Source organism: Rissa tridactyla, chromosome 1, assembly GCF_028500815.1.
Source record: "Rissa tridactyla isolate bRisTri1 chromosome 1, bRisTri1.patW.cur.20221130, whole genome shotgun sequence".
In the NCBI taxonomy this organism is placed as follows: domain Eukaryota; kingdom Metazoa; phylum Chordata; class Aves; order Charadriiformes; family Laridae; genus Rissa; species Rissa tridactyla.
Genome location: NC_071466.1, coordinates 125757330 through 125770795, shown reverse-complemented (window position 1 = coordinate 125770795; position 13466 = coordinate 125757330). Strand labels below are relative to the sequence as shown.

General features: G+C 37.4%; 2 protein-coding genes across 5 annotated transcripts in view; one reads left to right on the top strand and one right to left on the bottom strand.

Annotated features, from left to right (window-relative positions):
* Nucleotides 1-13466, bottom strand: part of CMSS1 (cms1 ribosomal small subunit homolog) — a 242431-nt gene that overhangs the window by 195247 nt on the left and 33718 nt on the right. The gene's annotated exons all lie outside the window — the stretch shown is intronic.
* The window catches only part of FILIP1L (filamin A interacting protein 1 like), a 209744-nt gene that overhangs the window by 164515 nt on the left and 31763 nt on the right, over nt 1-13466 (top strand). Inside the window, exon 1 of one of the 3 annotated variants that reach the window (XM_054207519.1) lies at nt 7456-7582. The exons of the other annotated variants lie outside the window; for them this stretch is intronic. The gene's annotated coding sequence lies outside the window, so the exon portion shown is untranslated. Of the gene's footprint in view, nt 1-7455; nt 7583-13466 lie in introns of those variants that run through there. 3 annotated transcript variants of the gene reach the window in all.

The following is a 13466-nucleotide window of genomic DNA, read 5'->3' as shown; positions in this document are numbered from 1 at the left end:
CCGTTGAGGAGGAAGACACAGGACAGGACAGAACAGATGGGACATGTGGGGACAATCCGAAGATTAACAAATTTACCACACTTGAATCTTTGTTCTGTAGAGTCACCTAGGAGTACTACAGTCTATGGTATTTTGTGGTACTATCCTTGCTAGGAAAACACAGCTATATTAAAAAGATATGCAAGAGAACAACTTCAAGTTATATGTCCATTTAAGAAATCAGCTTGTTTAATTTTTTCTTGAGTAATAACACAGGCTGTTTATAAGATGAATTGTTAACAATTAGCAAAAGAAGCCACTTCATATTTCTTTTATATGAAATTATATCTCTACAAGAAAGAATCCAACATATCTCTACATTTAATCAATTCTACACAGTTCACTATGATCACACAATATACATACAACTTTTTATGGACTTTTATGTAACTACCTTTCATCTAATTAATATTAATCTTCATATTATGAGCTTCTGAGTTTACTAGCCAGAGCAAATAGAAGCCAGAAACGATGCTCTGTCAGAATGCTTTCACCTAAGTTACCATGCACAAACAACATTAAAAGGAACAGAAACTTACATCCTTACAACTATCCTTACAAACATCCTTACAACTAAAAATAGGTAACCGAACAAAACAGATTAAAAATAAAGCACTTAACTAAAAAAAAAAAAAAAAAAGACCCACAAAATAAAGCAGACTGTAGAGCACTGGGGAAGGTTGCAGGGAAGACTGTTTAAAGAGCGTAGGATTTTAGGGACTAAAAAGGAATTTTTGTCTTTCCTTTAGGTGCTGAAGAGAATTTCCTTAAATCACTACTTTGTGCTTGAGTACAATTTTCAAGTATGAAGCAATCTATATGTTAGTCAAGCATTAAGTTCATCTCCTGAAAGATTTTCTCAGTAATAGTCCATCCTGTTGACATAACATACAGAGACATGAGATCAATAAAAGTGTTCCCAGATAACGACACACCTTTAGTATTGCTGAGTTTAAGGTAACAGTTCTCAATGCTGACATGTTTCATGCGGGCTGCCATAAAAAAGCCAAATTAATACCCTTTTGTATTTATTCCCCTTCCTCACTCAAGGGTTTTGTGCAATTTTTGTTGCACTCTGCAGCTATGGAGTGTCTGAGTCTGCTAAATACATTTCCCCAAGCCCAAGAGACTCCTTGAACAGTACCTGTTGTGGGCAATACTAACACAAAGAACTACATGGGACTAAACACTTAGGAGATCAAGAAATTCTATAAATACTTTTCCAGACTAGAGAATTGAACCACACAAGTCAGTCACATTTCTGAACTATGAATTTATCAGATAGCTCAGCAATTCTGAATCCCAAAGGGATCAGAGTTTTATAAGGTACATTACATCCCCAGGAATCCACAATCTAAAGTGGCCTGTACAGGATACGTTTGCCCCTACATTATTTCAATACAGATTCCTTGGACAGGTCTTGAAATCACCACTAACTGAAAGTGCTGTGCTTTAAACAGGGACTAGTGTATAGCGACTGAAACTGTAGTGAATAAGGAAAGTCTTATAAAATGTATTTTTGAGCAGGTATCCCAAAAAAAAAAAAGGGGGGGGGAATTATTGAGGCAGAAAAAATGTCTCTTATTATGCACATTTCATAACATGAATGCCAGCACCTAAAGACTCAAAGTAGGGCCTGTGGGTGCAAGAGCATGTTTTTGTTTTACTCTGCTATTGCAGGTGGCCCAACAAAAAATATTTTCTCTCCTTACAAAGTTCACCTTCCTTAGTATCCACAGTCCTTCTTTTACAACCTTACTACCTTTCAGATAAGCTCTCTTTAAGAACTACATTTTCACTGGGTTAATCTGTAGGAAGCAAGATAAGCCTGCTCAAGAGAATTATAACAATGAAATGGAAGACTCACGATACATTTTGATCCTGGATTCTCTCTACTTAACCACTAAAAAAAAGAAAAAAGTATGAAAACTTTGTACCCCTATCTGTATAATATCAATGGCTCCAACAAGCCTTCTTACAGTTCCTGAGTTGCACTCAAGTCCGCATTCACCTGTGTGCCTCACAAGCTTGTGCTCTCAAAGCAGATCATGGCCTGAAGTGACTCCTGTAAAACTTGCAACCTGTAGGAAACACACTGAATGCCAAATCCCTTCTACCTGTGTGCTGGGCTTTACACTCCAAGGCACTGGTGCAAGTGAAGGGAAGTGAAGGAAGTTTCTTCAAGGAGTGAAGAAACAATAGATGTGAAGGGAAAAGCAGAACAGAACAGACGGTCAGTGATATGGAGGAACTGAAGAAACTTGCAAGAACTCTTGATCTACTTCTTCCCCTCATCTGCATGAAAGCTTTGAAAGGAGCATCCTCACTGACATGATGTTCAATTCACATCTATGCAAAAAGTTGTGTCAACTTCACTCAGATCTGTGTGTTTGTTATGGAAGAATTAAACTGCTCAGAAAGAGGTTTGATCGATCACTTTGAACAAAATGACTGAATTCACAGCTTAGGTTAACACATACAAAAGATCCAGGACGGGGATTCATGTGGAGTCAGATTTGAAGCTCAAAATGTTTCAGTCACACCACTTCCCTGAAGTTCTACAAGAAGAATCTTGCTTTGACTGAATTTCAAAGGAGATGGATGAAGAAAAGTAGGCAACTAATTACACAGTGTCACATATTTTTTCTGAGGTCTAATGACTAAAGACAGACATTTAAAATATGTTCTACTTCCAAGCATCTTCACAGAGGTGTAACTTAGTACCTTCTAAGGTACCTCACCGCAGGTCTTCACACAATTACAACTCATTTGTGCTATTGCATTAATACTGAAGTGGCTGCCATTCCTCCAGAAATAGCCCAACTAGACAGGCATATTTGCAGAGGGAGGAGGGAATGAAAAAAAAAAAAAAATCTCAGTGCAGAATACCACAAACAAAACAAGCCTCCAAGCCCAAGCTGCTTCTTAAAATACACTATTGTGCACAGTTTTCAAAGACTAACGAACGTTATCTCATTTCTTTATGAAGAAAAAATTACTTGGCTATATACAGTTTATCCAGACTAGGGGAAGGCATAAAAATTAAATTCTATTAATCTTTGTTCATGGTAAGTTCTGCTGTGCAAAAAAAGTCTTTTTCATAAAAAATAATCTTGGTCCCATATACAAGAGGAAACCATCTCACAAGCAGATATGAAGCCCTTGCCAGTTCTCCTTAGGAGAGAAGTCATTAGTAGTTAAGCGATGCAGTCATCAACTTTTCAAGGCAGCGCCCAACAAAACGCGATCTAATTATCCCTAATATTTGGCTAGGAATTTTGTTTGTGTCTGCCAACAAAGGGAGAATAATGGAATCTGCAAACAATAGGAGAGTTTGGGAAAATATTTCTTCCTGCTGCCAAAAAAAATTAAAAACACACAGTAATGAAGATATGAATCTCTTTCCGTCCATGGTCCATAGTAAAAGACACATGAATCTGAAGAATGTTATCTTTAGAACTTTCCCCTGCTTCTCCCCCTTGCCTTCCACATGCAATTTATCAGTTGTCAGTGCATTTCAGAGTGTCATTTAGCCACAACAGTCTCCATATTTCTCTTTGGAATATTCAGAACCTAACCTATGCATTAGGATATAAAACACTAAAACACTCTTTACTGATGAAATCTAAGAGAGTGGCAATCACAATGCTAGAAGAAGTAATAAAGATTAATGGGACAGAAATTTTTTGAAAAGTGCTATCAATCCCAGAAATAATTAAAGAGTGAGCCTTCTTCCACCGAGTTAATGTCAAAACTCTCACAGACTCACAGACTTCGGAGACAAGGCTGAGCATACACTGGAGAAAAATACATGAAGTCACATGAGTTATTAAAACATTAAACATCAGATCCCATTTATGCAAGTCATTAAAATTCAACTTGTCAATTTTGCATGTGTTTCAGTTCTCCAGTACCACTTGCAAAGCTTAAGCAGACCACCTCCAAAAAAGCAGTTTTAAGTAATGTAAAATACTAATAAAAGCTTTAATAGTATTTGTACTTCTGTAGATGCCTATTTTTGGAATATGACAGTAACCTAAAGATTTAGACCCCATGGAAAATTTCAAAAGCCTGAGTTTCAACAATATCTACACGAAGCAAATGTGACCAAGAGCCTGATTCAGCCAAGCATTTCAATATATCATTAAAATCAGGCTTATGCTGAAGTCCTTTCCTTTCTCAACAAAAATACACAGGACTATGTTTTAAGTGCTTTGTTGAACTGAGGCCCAAGTTCTAATTTCCTTTATTTATCTTAGATACAAAATGGCTAAAGGAAGGGGTCAAATGCTGCAATAGATAGGTTATGGGTTTAAGGACACTGGAACTGCTGCTATGAATTGCCATGGGAAGAAAAAGGAAAGAGAAGTCGTTTAACGATGGAAGTAATGGGAGGAATTCTAATAGTTTAATATAAAGTCTTAACAGCAGCCTCAAAGTCTATTAGCTTATTTGTCCTATCTTTTCCCTGCCTGCTACAATCTTCCATCTTTCCAGCTTCTATTTTTTTCAAGGAAAATCCTGAGAGAATGTGGCCACAAATAACAATACAAAACAATAAGCAGAAAGATTAGATGAAAGCCACTGCAAGCAGGCTGCAGGGAGCAGCCCCTCATTGTCAGGGGATGCGCCAAATGATCTAATAAGGTCTTCCTTTGGTATCTAATTTCTACAAATCCAGTTTCTTTTCCTGTCACAATACTTGCAAATGCACCAATTCTGAACAAATATGTCTACTAACTAAGGAAACTGAATTCATTTTCAGGGAGCAATGAAGAATGAGACAGGCATATCTGCCTGCCCAAAGGCTTTTTTTCCCCCTTTGGTGAAGTTCACCAGCGCCAGGGATTCCACCTACAGATACTGGAAGACACTGTAAAAAAAAAAAAAAAAAAAAGCAATAAAGGAAGGCTTCTCAGCAACTCTATTAAATTGCCTCAGATATAAATAAGCTTTTTATGTTATAAGAATACAAACCATGGAATTTTTAATGATATAGTTCCTTAACGGGGCTTGGAATAGTACTGTACTCTGCCCTTTATTAAGTTGTGACAATACAAGAGAAGGAACTCAGGTCATTACACACTCAGCTGATGCTCTTTGATAAAGCCGTTTTGCAGAAGGTCACAGATGTGCACTTTTGTATCGCAGAGGAGAATTAATTAAGAAACTAGAAGTTCATACTTTGGCCATTCCCAGATGTAAACACAGACTCAGAAACAGGAGGATTTGCATTCCCTATTCCCTGCTCTAGCCTGCCCCCAGACTGCCAATAAACTTATCACCAGCACTATCTGAGCTGCGTTCCTAACAACTCCAGAACAGAACTGGACTGTAAGGACGGATTTTTGATTACCAGCTTTTGAGAAGTCCTCTTCTTCAAAGCTGTTTATGGTCTACAACAACTGTTTCATGTGGGAGGATAAAAGCACAGGCAATTTTCATACAGAGATAGACTAGAGAGATAGGGGGTGTGCAGGTAAAGGGGAAGATGCACTAAAAAAAAAATTGCAAAGGGAAGGGAAGGAAAGAAAAAAATTAACCAAGTAAAACACAGAAACAGTAGTTCTCACTGAAAGCGCACACACACGTATATGTAAAAAAGAATGCATGCACACTTAACGCCTGCTCTAAGACAGTACCTTGCACTTGCAGTTGTCCTGTCTTTTGTAGCTGAAGATTAAGTCAACTTCATGTTTCCTATACAAAGGTCGCCTGGTTGAGCTTTTATGCAATTCAAATGATCCACATTGGCACAATACTTTTGAAAAAAACGTTAGTTCCCAAAAACATTAGCCAAGCAACTGAACAGTCCAATTTTAGCTAAAGGACAGATTATTTTTTTTGTTTGGATTTGGTTATTAAGTCTCCCTAGAATAAAAAATAAAATATTATCCTGGTCTCACCATTGGTATATTCAAATAAGACATTTCATTATGTCTGAAACCATTTTGGAAGGGTCAGTATCCAGGTATTGCAGTATCAAATAGATGTGGAAGTTTTCTCATCAAGCACCCAAATCCGGTCTTCCCCAGACACTCACAAAGTGGACACAGCAGGATCATCCACACACACAAGTAGCAACACTTCCGAGCAAGTCTTTACCTAGTCACAGTGCAAAGGGCTGGCTGAAATTTTCCAACTAAAGAATAAGTATCTTTTTCAGGCTGCACTGCAGGTAAATACGTGCAAGGTAGCTAAAAGATGTCTGTCTTTTTAATGAAATGCAAGCATTTTAATCACCATTTGTTTTCATACCTACAGAAAACACCCCCAAATAAGCAAACTGCCTTAAGTTAGCATTATGTTCAAGTATGATACAACACACAAAAAGCAGGCAGTAGGACAGCTTAAGCTATACCGAAGTTTATCTGAAGACTAAAATGCAAATGCTGCAAATAAATGAATTGTGGTTGCACCTACTTTAACAGAGCTGCACAAAATAGTGTAGAATGCCTTTCAATGGTCTAATTTACCCATCGACTCAAAAGGAGTTTATTTCATTACCTCCTGTTAACCCTTAGTGGAATTTCAACATGAAGTTTTATGCCTATTTCAAGTATTTCTCCCTTGTGTTCTCAATGTTTATTCAGGGCGTACACTGAAGGACAGGGAATACGAGAGATACATTTTGGGCTCTTTAATCTAAATCCTGCTTTTTGGCTTCCTACATCTTTCCTAAGCGTTAAAACAACCGACTCATTTCTTTAAGACCTTCTTACTAAAAATAGTTGGTTGGATGGCTTAATTGTGTTAGCTGAAACACAAACATACGAAAAGGAAAGGGTTTTGTAGGAAAAACACTGAAGAAAAAAAAAATAAAAATCAGATTTCATCTGGCCTTCCCATCATCACTTAGAGAATTGTTTTGTAGTTACATCATCAGGAAATAAAATACTATCCTCTGAGGACCCCGACTCTTTACAGAAGGAAAAAAAAAAAAAAAAAAAAAAAAAAGGAAGGCTCGAAGTTCGTATCACCCTCTGAGGAGTTCAGCTAAATTCAAATTTTTTGTCATATTAAAAAAAAAAGAAAGTAAGAAAAAAGAAAAAGCTCCCTTAGAACAACTAATTAAAGATGACCTTGAATTTAATTTTTCCCTTCTCAAATCCGAGGCTGCAAGACTAAGTGGAAAACATTATAACTAATCAGCTAACAACTTCTAACGACTTTATTATCAATAATAGAAAGGAACTGCCCTAACCCAAACCTTCCGCACATTCTTCTTGGCCATGAACTAGTAGACAACTGAAATATTTCACACAGTCCTGAGCGTCAGCTGGAGCCAGAACACATTAATAAGCTTTCTAAGTTCTGGCTATCACTGAAGTACACCAGGCAGACACGACGAGTCTGCACAACACGGAGTGCCTTATATGGCAAGGCAATGACGTAATGCTCCATAGGCTTGGGGCATGCAAAGAGCCTATCTCTCATTGTTTAGTGGGACTGCTGGAATGCTCACATCTCTGATGCTACAGCTGAATGCCTCGCGCCATGGAGCAATAGCTGACCCAGGATTTCTATAGTCCAGGAGCGCAAGGTAAGGGAGAGGGTGGGAAGCAAACTTCTTCTGGCACGCACCGGCACTTCTCGCTTTTCCCTTTTGAGATACTTTTTCAAAAACAATGAAGTGCCCTAAAACAGCTCCAGGAAATCTAGAAGATGCCTGGTTACTCGGAAGTAAGATGACTCTTTCAAGCGTTAAAAACTACATTTTAAACAATTCCTACAGAGCCAACAGATGAGGAATTAATTTAACGCTGAAGAAGGAGGTAGTTATAAATTACAGACACTTTCCAAATGGTCGGATAAAATCATGATTGCATTTAAAGCTGTGGAAAGAGTCCAACTGTATTGTAATATATTAGGTAGAGCTACTGCCTCTCTTTATGCTGCATTTATATGCATATGCTACATATTAGTAGACATGTATGCACATATGTCTCTAAGCTTTTACTATACTTTTGAACGACTTTTCCTGTAGTTAACAGAGGGATGTATAAAACTGCCACAAACATTACTTTGCGATAAGATTATGCTATGTCTTAAAGAAACAATTGTAACTAGTTTAATTACTAACAAACTTTTCAACTCCTACACACTGCTTCCCTCTTCTGTGTCTTGCGTGCAAGTGTCAAATCACAAGAGGACAGAACTGTCAGATTTTGATTTAAAAAAAAAACAAAACAAAACAAAAAAAACCCCAAACTTTAAATCCTGGTCATCAAACAAATTGTAATGCTTTCAAATTCAGAAACCCTCCTGGCGTCTTCAGGGCTTATTCTGCAAGATGCTGAACACTATTGCAATTATTAACTCCAAAAAACAGAGAATGGAAAGCAATTCTGATGAGGCACTAAGCACCTTGAAAGATTACACCTTAGCGTGTTTATAATTCACAACTGTGTAGTATAAAAAACAACTCTGTCCTATCCCTTGATTAAAGGGCCAAACGGTATCAAATCCCTGTTTATAGGAACTGCAATTAAGTCAATTGTACTGTCCTACTTGCAAACTCAGACTACTAAGCAATGCTCTCCAGTTTTATGTGTCATTTAAAATGTTAGAAAAGTTAGACTCCTTAAGACCTTTAAACTCAAACTCTTCTTAAAAGTTAAACATGTTTTTGTTCTATGCTTTGATTTTCCTTAACACAAAATTAAATAGGCATTAAATGTTAGTTTAGCAAAAAGGGCTTTTTTTCCCCTGCATTTTATGTTTTAAATCCTGCAAAATCCTTGCTCAAGTATGTATTTAAGAAAAATCAAAGCTGATACAATCATATGCATTGCTGTACTATCAAGCATACATGGAATTAGAGACTGAGTCAAAATAGCACATGTGAACATTTTCGTCACTTCTTTTTTGCTTTAAACAACAAGAAAATATTAAGTAGCTACTTTCCACATGCTTCTAAAAATGAAAATATATAGAAAAACATTTCATTTCAAAGATAATTCAGGTATTTGTGTATTATTAACCTTGGCATTTAGATAAAAGTCACATCCATGTTTCCAAGATAATCTTTCTTGTAACAAGCAAAGTTTACACCTCTGTTGATGCCTTAAATCTGGCTGGCTATAGAATCTAGGAAAAGGGCACTGTATAGTATATATAGAACGAAAAGAATCCTAGCAACCAGAACAAATGTAAGTTTATAGTAGACAACCAATACCCCGGATCAGTATCCTGAGCCCCTTACAATGTTTTCTGCGCACTATTCTGTCATATCTGCAGACTTGAAGCCTATATCCTAGCATTTTTAGATCTCTTTCCTGATAAATGATTAATTGTTTTCCTACATATCCTAAATCCAGTGGATTTAATAATAAATACACTGTCAAGTTATAAAGTGGAAAAAGTTAGCTATGTTATGAAAAGATATGTTATGAACCAAACTTAAGTAAAAGACCTCAAAAAACGTGTCTGAGTAGAAAGGATAAGCTGTAGTCAAAGGACTACTATATGATGAAGAAAAAATATTCATAGAAATGCTACACGTGGAATACACATATATAGTTGATAAAGGCAGTAACTAGAAAAAGAAAAAAAGCCTACCCATAAATAAGAGACTATTTCAGCTCCTCCAAATCCAACACAGGAGGGTAACATTTATCATTAATTACTGCTTTAGCAATAGCCAAAGTACCATCTGTACTGTGAATGCTGCTAGCCTAATACGAATCATAACATCTATTAAAAGCCAGAACTCTAGTCCGTCTTCCTTAGATCGAAAGGGAGAACATTCTTCACTCAATACTTACAGGTCCAATTTTGCTCTCATTTATACTGGTAGAAGTCCAAAATAATTAGACTGAGGTATAATGATGAAAATGTCTCACTGCTCTTTCCCCCCCACCCCCAGCATTATACTCCTTTGTTTTATCAGATTTCTTTATATGTATTGAGACTATTTAATTTTAAGCAATTAAAACGTTAGCTTGCATCACTTAACAGTAAAGGAAAAGAATTATCACATAATTCAGTCTTCAACAATTGTATTTCTTTATTTAAATTTCTTTTTGCAGTAACTTTTTACAACACCCAATGGAAAGAGAAAGCATTTTAATAACAAGTATATCCTCTAGAAATGAAAGTCAACTTCCTATCAAACTGCATTGACCTGTTGTTCCTCCAGCATCACTTCCCCTCACACCACGGACAAACACAGTGTAACTGCTGACAGTAGAGTTTTTAGAGATTTGACCCAGAAGACCAAGGGATATAACTTACACTTATTTTATTTTCCCCATCAGTACTGGTAATATCAAGTTATTGCTTGATTTTTGCTGAGTAACAACACTTTCATATTATTTACCTAATATTGTGATGAATTATCACATTTGCCATTGTCATGGGATAAAAGACAGCCTGGTTTTACTCCTGGTTTTACAGTGAGTTTCCCCTTTGTGTCAGTTCTTAAAAGGCTGGCACTTTTCTTCAGGAAAAATTCCTCACCAGGTGTAGCTTGGCGCAGGCAAGAGAGCAGCCACTGATCCTCAGGACCTCTCCTGCAAACAGCTTCTCTCAGCTCCTGGGTGTGGTATTACCTGAATACTGTTCATTAAAGAAGCAATTAAAATATCTAAGTCAGAGAAGCAATTAAAATATCTAAGTCAGAGAATCCTAATGAGTTTACAATGTAGGAAGATGTATCTTTAAAAAACATCCTATAACATTTTAGTTCTGACTCATTAATAGTTCCCCTTAATACTTTAGCCTGTCATCAAGTTGATTTGAGCTTAGAAACTCTGCCTTACCAATAAAAATAAATTATTTTTAATTGCCTAGGTTTGTTTTTCTCATATTGAATGGATTCTGCCATGGCATCTTTGAGGTTTATGTTGAGCTTTTTTTAAGTGGTTGAAAGCTTGGTTAGTTCAACCATTCACTAAACTGTATTACTCAGCTCCAAGAGGGCAAGGGGCATTGCTGAAAAATTCTAAATATAGTGCCTAGTCTTGTGATTTAAGTGAAGTAATGGACATTTTGAGTCTTAACACCTCTCAGTATGTTATGCTGATTTTGAGGTTTGCTGTGTTTTCTGTCAGCGAGACAAAAATCACTTTGATTGCATGTCCAGGGCACCATGTTGTTTCTGGAAGGTCAGTAACGGCACTCACACTAGTGGACGGATGGAGCACACTCGGGCATTCACAGCTCACTTTCCTCAAGTGTTCACAAAGTCAAGGAAAATATATTTGAAGGTCTTCTGTGTCAGTCTGTAGCCTCCAGTTAAAAACAGTACAAAAACAGCAGCTCCCAAAGCACTGCCTCCTCACCAGAGCAACAGAACTGAGGTGACAGCGAAGAGGTGAATGTTCATGGAATAAATGAACGCTCACTGAGTGAACACCCAGCAACATTATTGTATGACCCTCTTTAATAATAAAATGGAAAGCTTGGGGGTGCAAGTTCAAACCAACCTTGCCAGACAACATTTCGACACAACTCAAAGTCCTATAACCTTGGCCACTCAAGTTGATAAATGCACGTACTTTTTGCCTGTTGCAGAAGTCACCCTTTCTGCTACAGCTCATCGTGCATATCACAGTGATTTAACACAACCGCTTGACTTCAACCTTAAGCGGGGCAGGGGACCTATGGACGACCACCAGAAAGTGGCTGCTGAGGTAAATACACAGAACTTGGGCCATTTTGCTTCACACTGCACGCTCACAGAAGCTGAGCGGCCAGAGCACACAACCACCTAACCACTCCTGCTCAAGCTTCAACAAACCTTTACAGATATATTTCAGGTAGGGTACACAAAGCTCCAGTGTACATCACTGAAAACGTGGATGGAAAAACGAAATACTTCTGACAAGAAAAACATTAATCTTGCACACATTTCACGGATGTGAAACAACACATCAGACAGATTTCATTGTCCTTTATAGGCTTCCAAAGGCATGGGAAGGAACACAATTGCACTTAAAAGAAATGACAGGTTAGAGTTCTTAAAGGTCTCCCTTAAATCTAATATTCAAAGTAATTTTTTTCAAATTCATTGCAGAGACTGGATTTAAAACTTTATCCTTTTTTAGTGGAGCACAAAGTTTATCTAGTGTTTGCATAGCAGCTACTGCAATGGGAGCATAAGAGAAAGAGGAAAAATTTAAAAAACTGAAACGAAGCAGCATGTTGTTACTACCATGAGAAAAAACACACAAGATTGGCTGTTTAAAAATGGAAAGTAATGCAGTCATGAAACTCACATTTTAATTACATATTGGATTTCAGCACATGGACAAAACCATCTTAGAAAAAGTATGAGCTGACTGAATTCCGTCAATTTTTTATGGATTTAATCAATATTCTGGTAAAATCTGCATAACTTTGAGTCATTAAGTCAAATTATGAACAAAATTAGCAAATTTTACCACCATATTAAGCTTGGCTCGCCTGAAAATAATGTCACCCACCACATTCCCAAACATGATTCTATTCTACTTAGCTACACAGAGGTTTCTCAGAAGCCGCCTAATAAATGCCACAGTTGGTTTTGTTTTCAAAATGCTCACCCCTCCAGTCAAGCACACTCTCAATCTCAGTAGAGCCATTCTGTTTCAGATTCCTACCTAGAAAAGAGGAAAGTGACTTATATGATCCTAATTTCTTTTTTAAATTTTGGTCACTTGAACCTGGGGGTACAACAGCTCCACATTTGTGGCAGCCACCCCCTGACCTAAGTATCTGAAATCCAACGCTGAACAGGCTAACTTGGATGTAGGAAGGTGGGGAAAAAAAAAAGTCATTTGTTAATGCTCAAAGCTGAAAATTTTCTTAACCTGCAAAATAGTACCATATACTTTTTCATGTAAAGAGGAAAGTCTTTTCACTTGCAGCCCATGTCATTCCCAAATTAAATACTTAATTGGCTCCAATGAAGAGGCCACCATGAACCTTGGCAGGCTTAAAACTTCTCTTAAAATACATGTTACTAAAAGCATATCTAATATATAAATGGGTATGTGCATTTGCTTGCATATGTGTAAGCAGAGCAGGGGGATAAAAAGCCTCTGAAGCAGAGTCAGCAAGTACAGCTTCAATATAGCTCAACTCAAGACATAAAATAGACCGAGTATGAGGGTGGTGCGGGGACGACACCAACCACTGGAGAACGTTTAGGCTGCGGTCGGAGGTGCACACATTAGTTCCCTTTCAGGAAAGCAGCAGACAACTGCTGACAAGAATCTTCAAGCTTACGTATTTTGCTAACCCCTATATAAAGGGAGAGGGAAGAAACTGTAACATGGTGTACAAAGGAGCAGCTACTTTGGAAAGTGTCTGCTTGCTCTTGCTGTGTTCCCATTGTCTGCTTAAAGCTCTAGTGGATTGCTGCCATCTTTGTGAATAGCAAAATTGTCCTATTTCAACGAGGAGTAACTGGGTGGGGGAATCAGAATTTGACAAGGTTAACA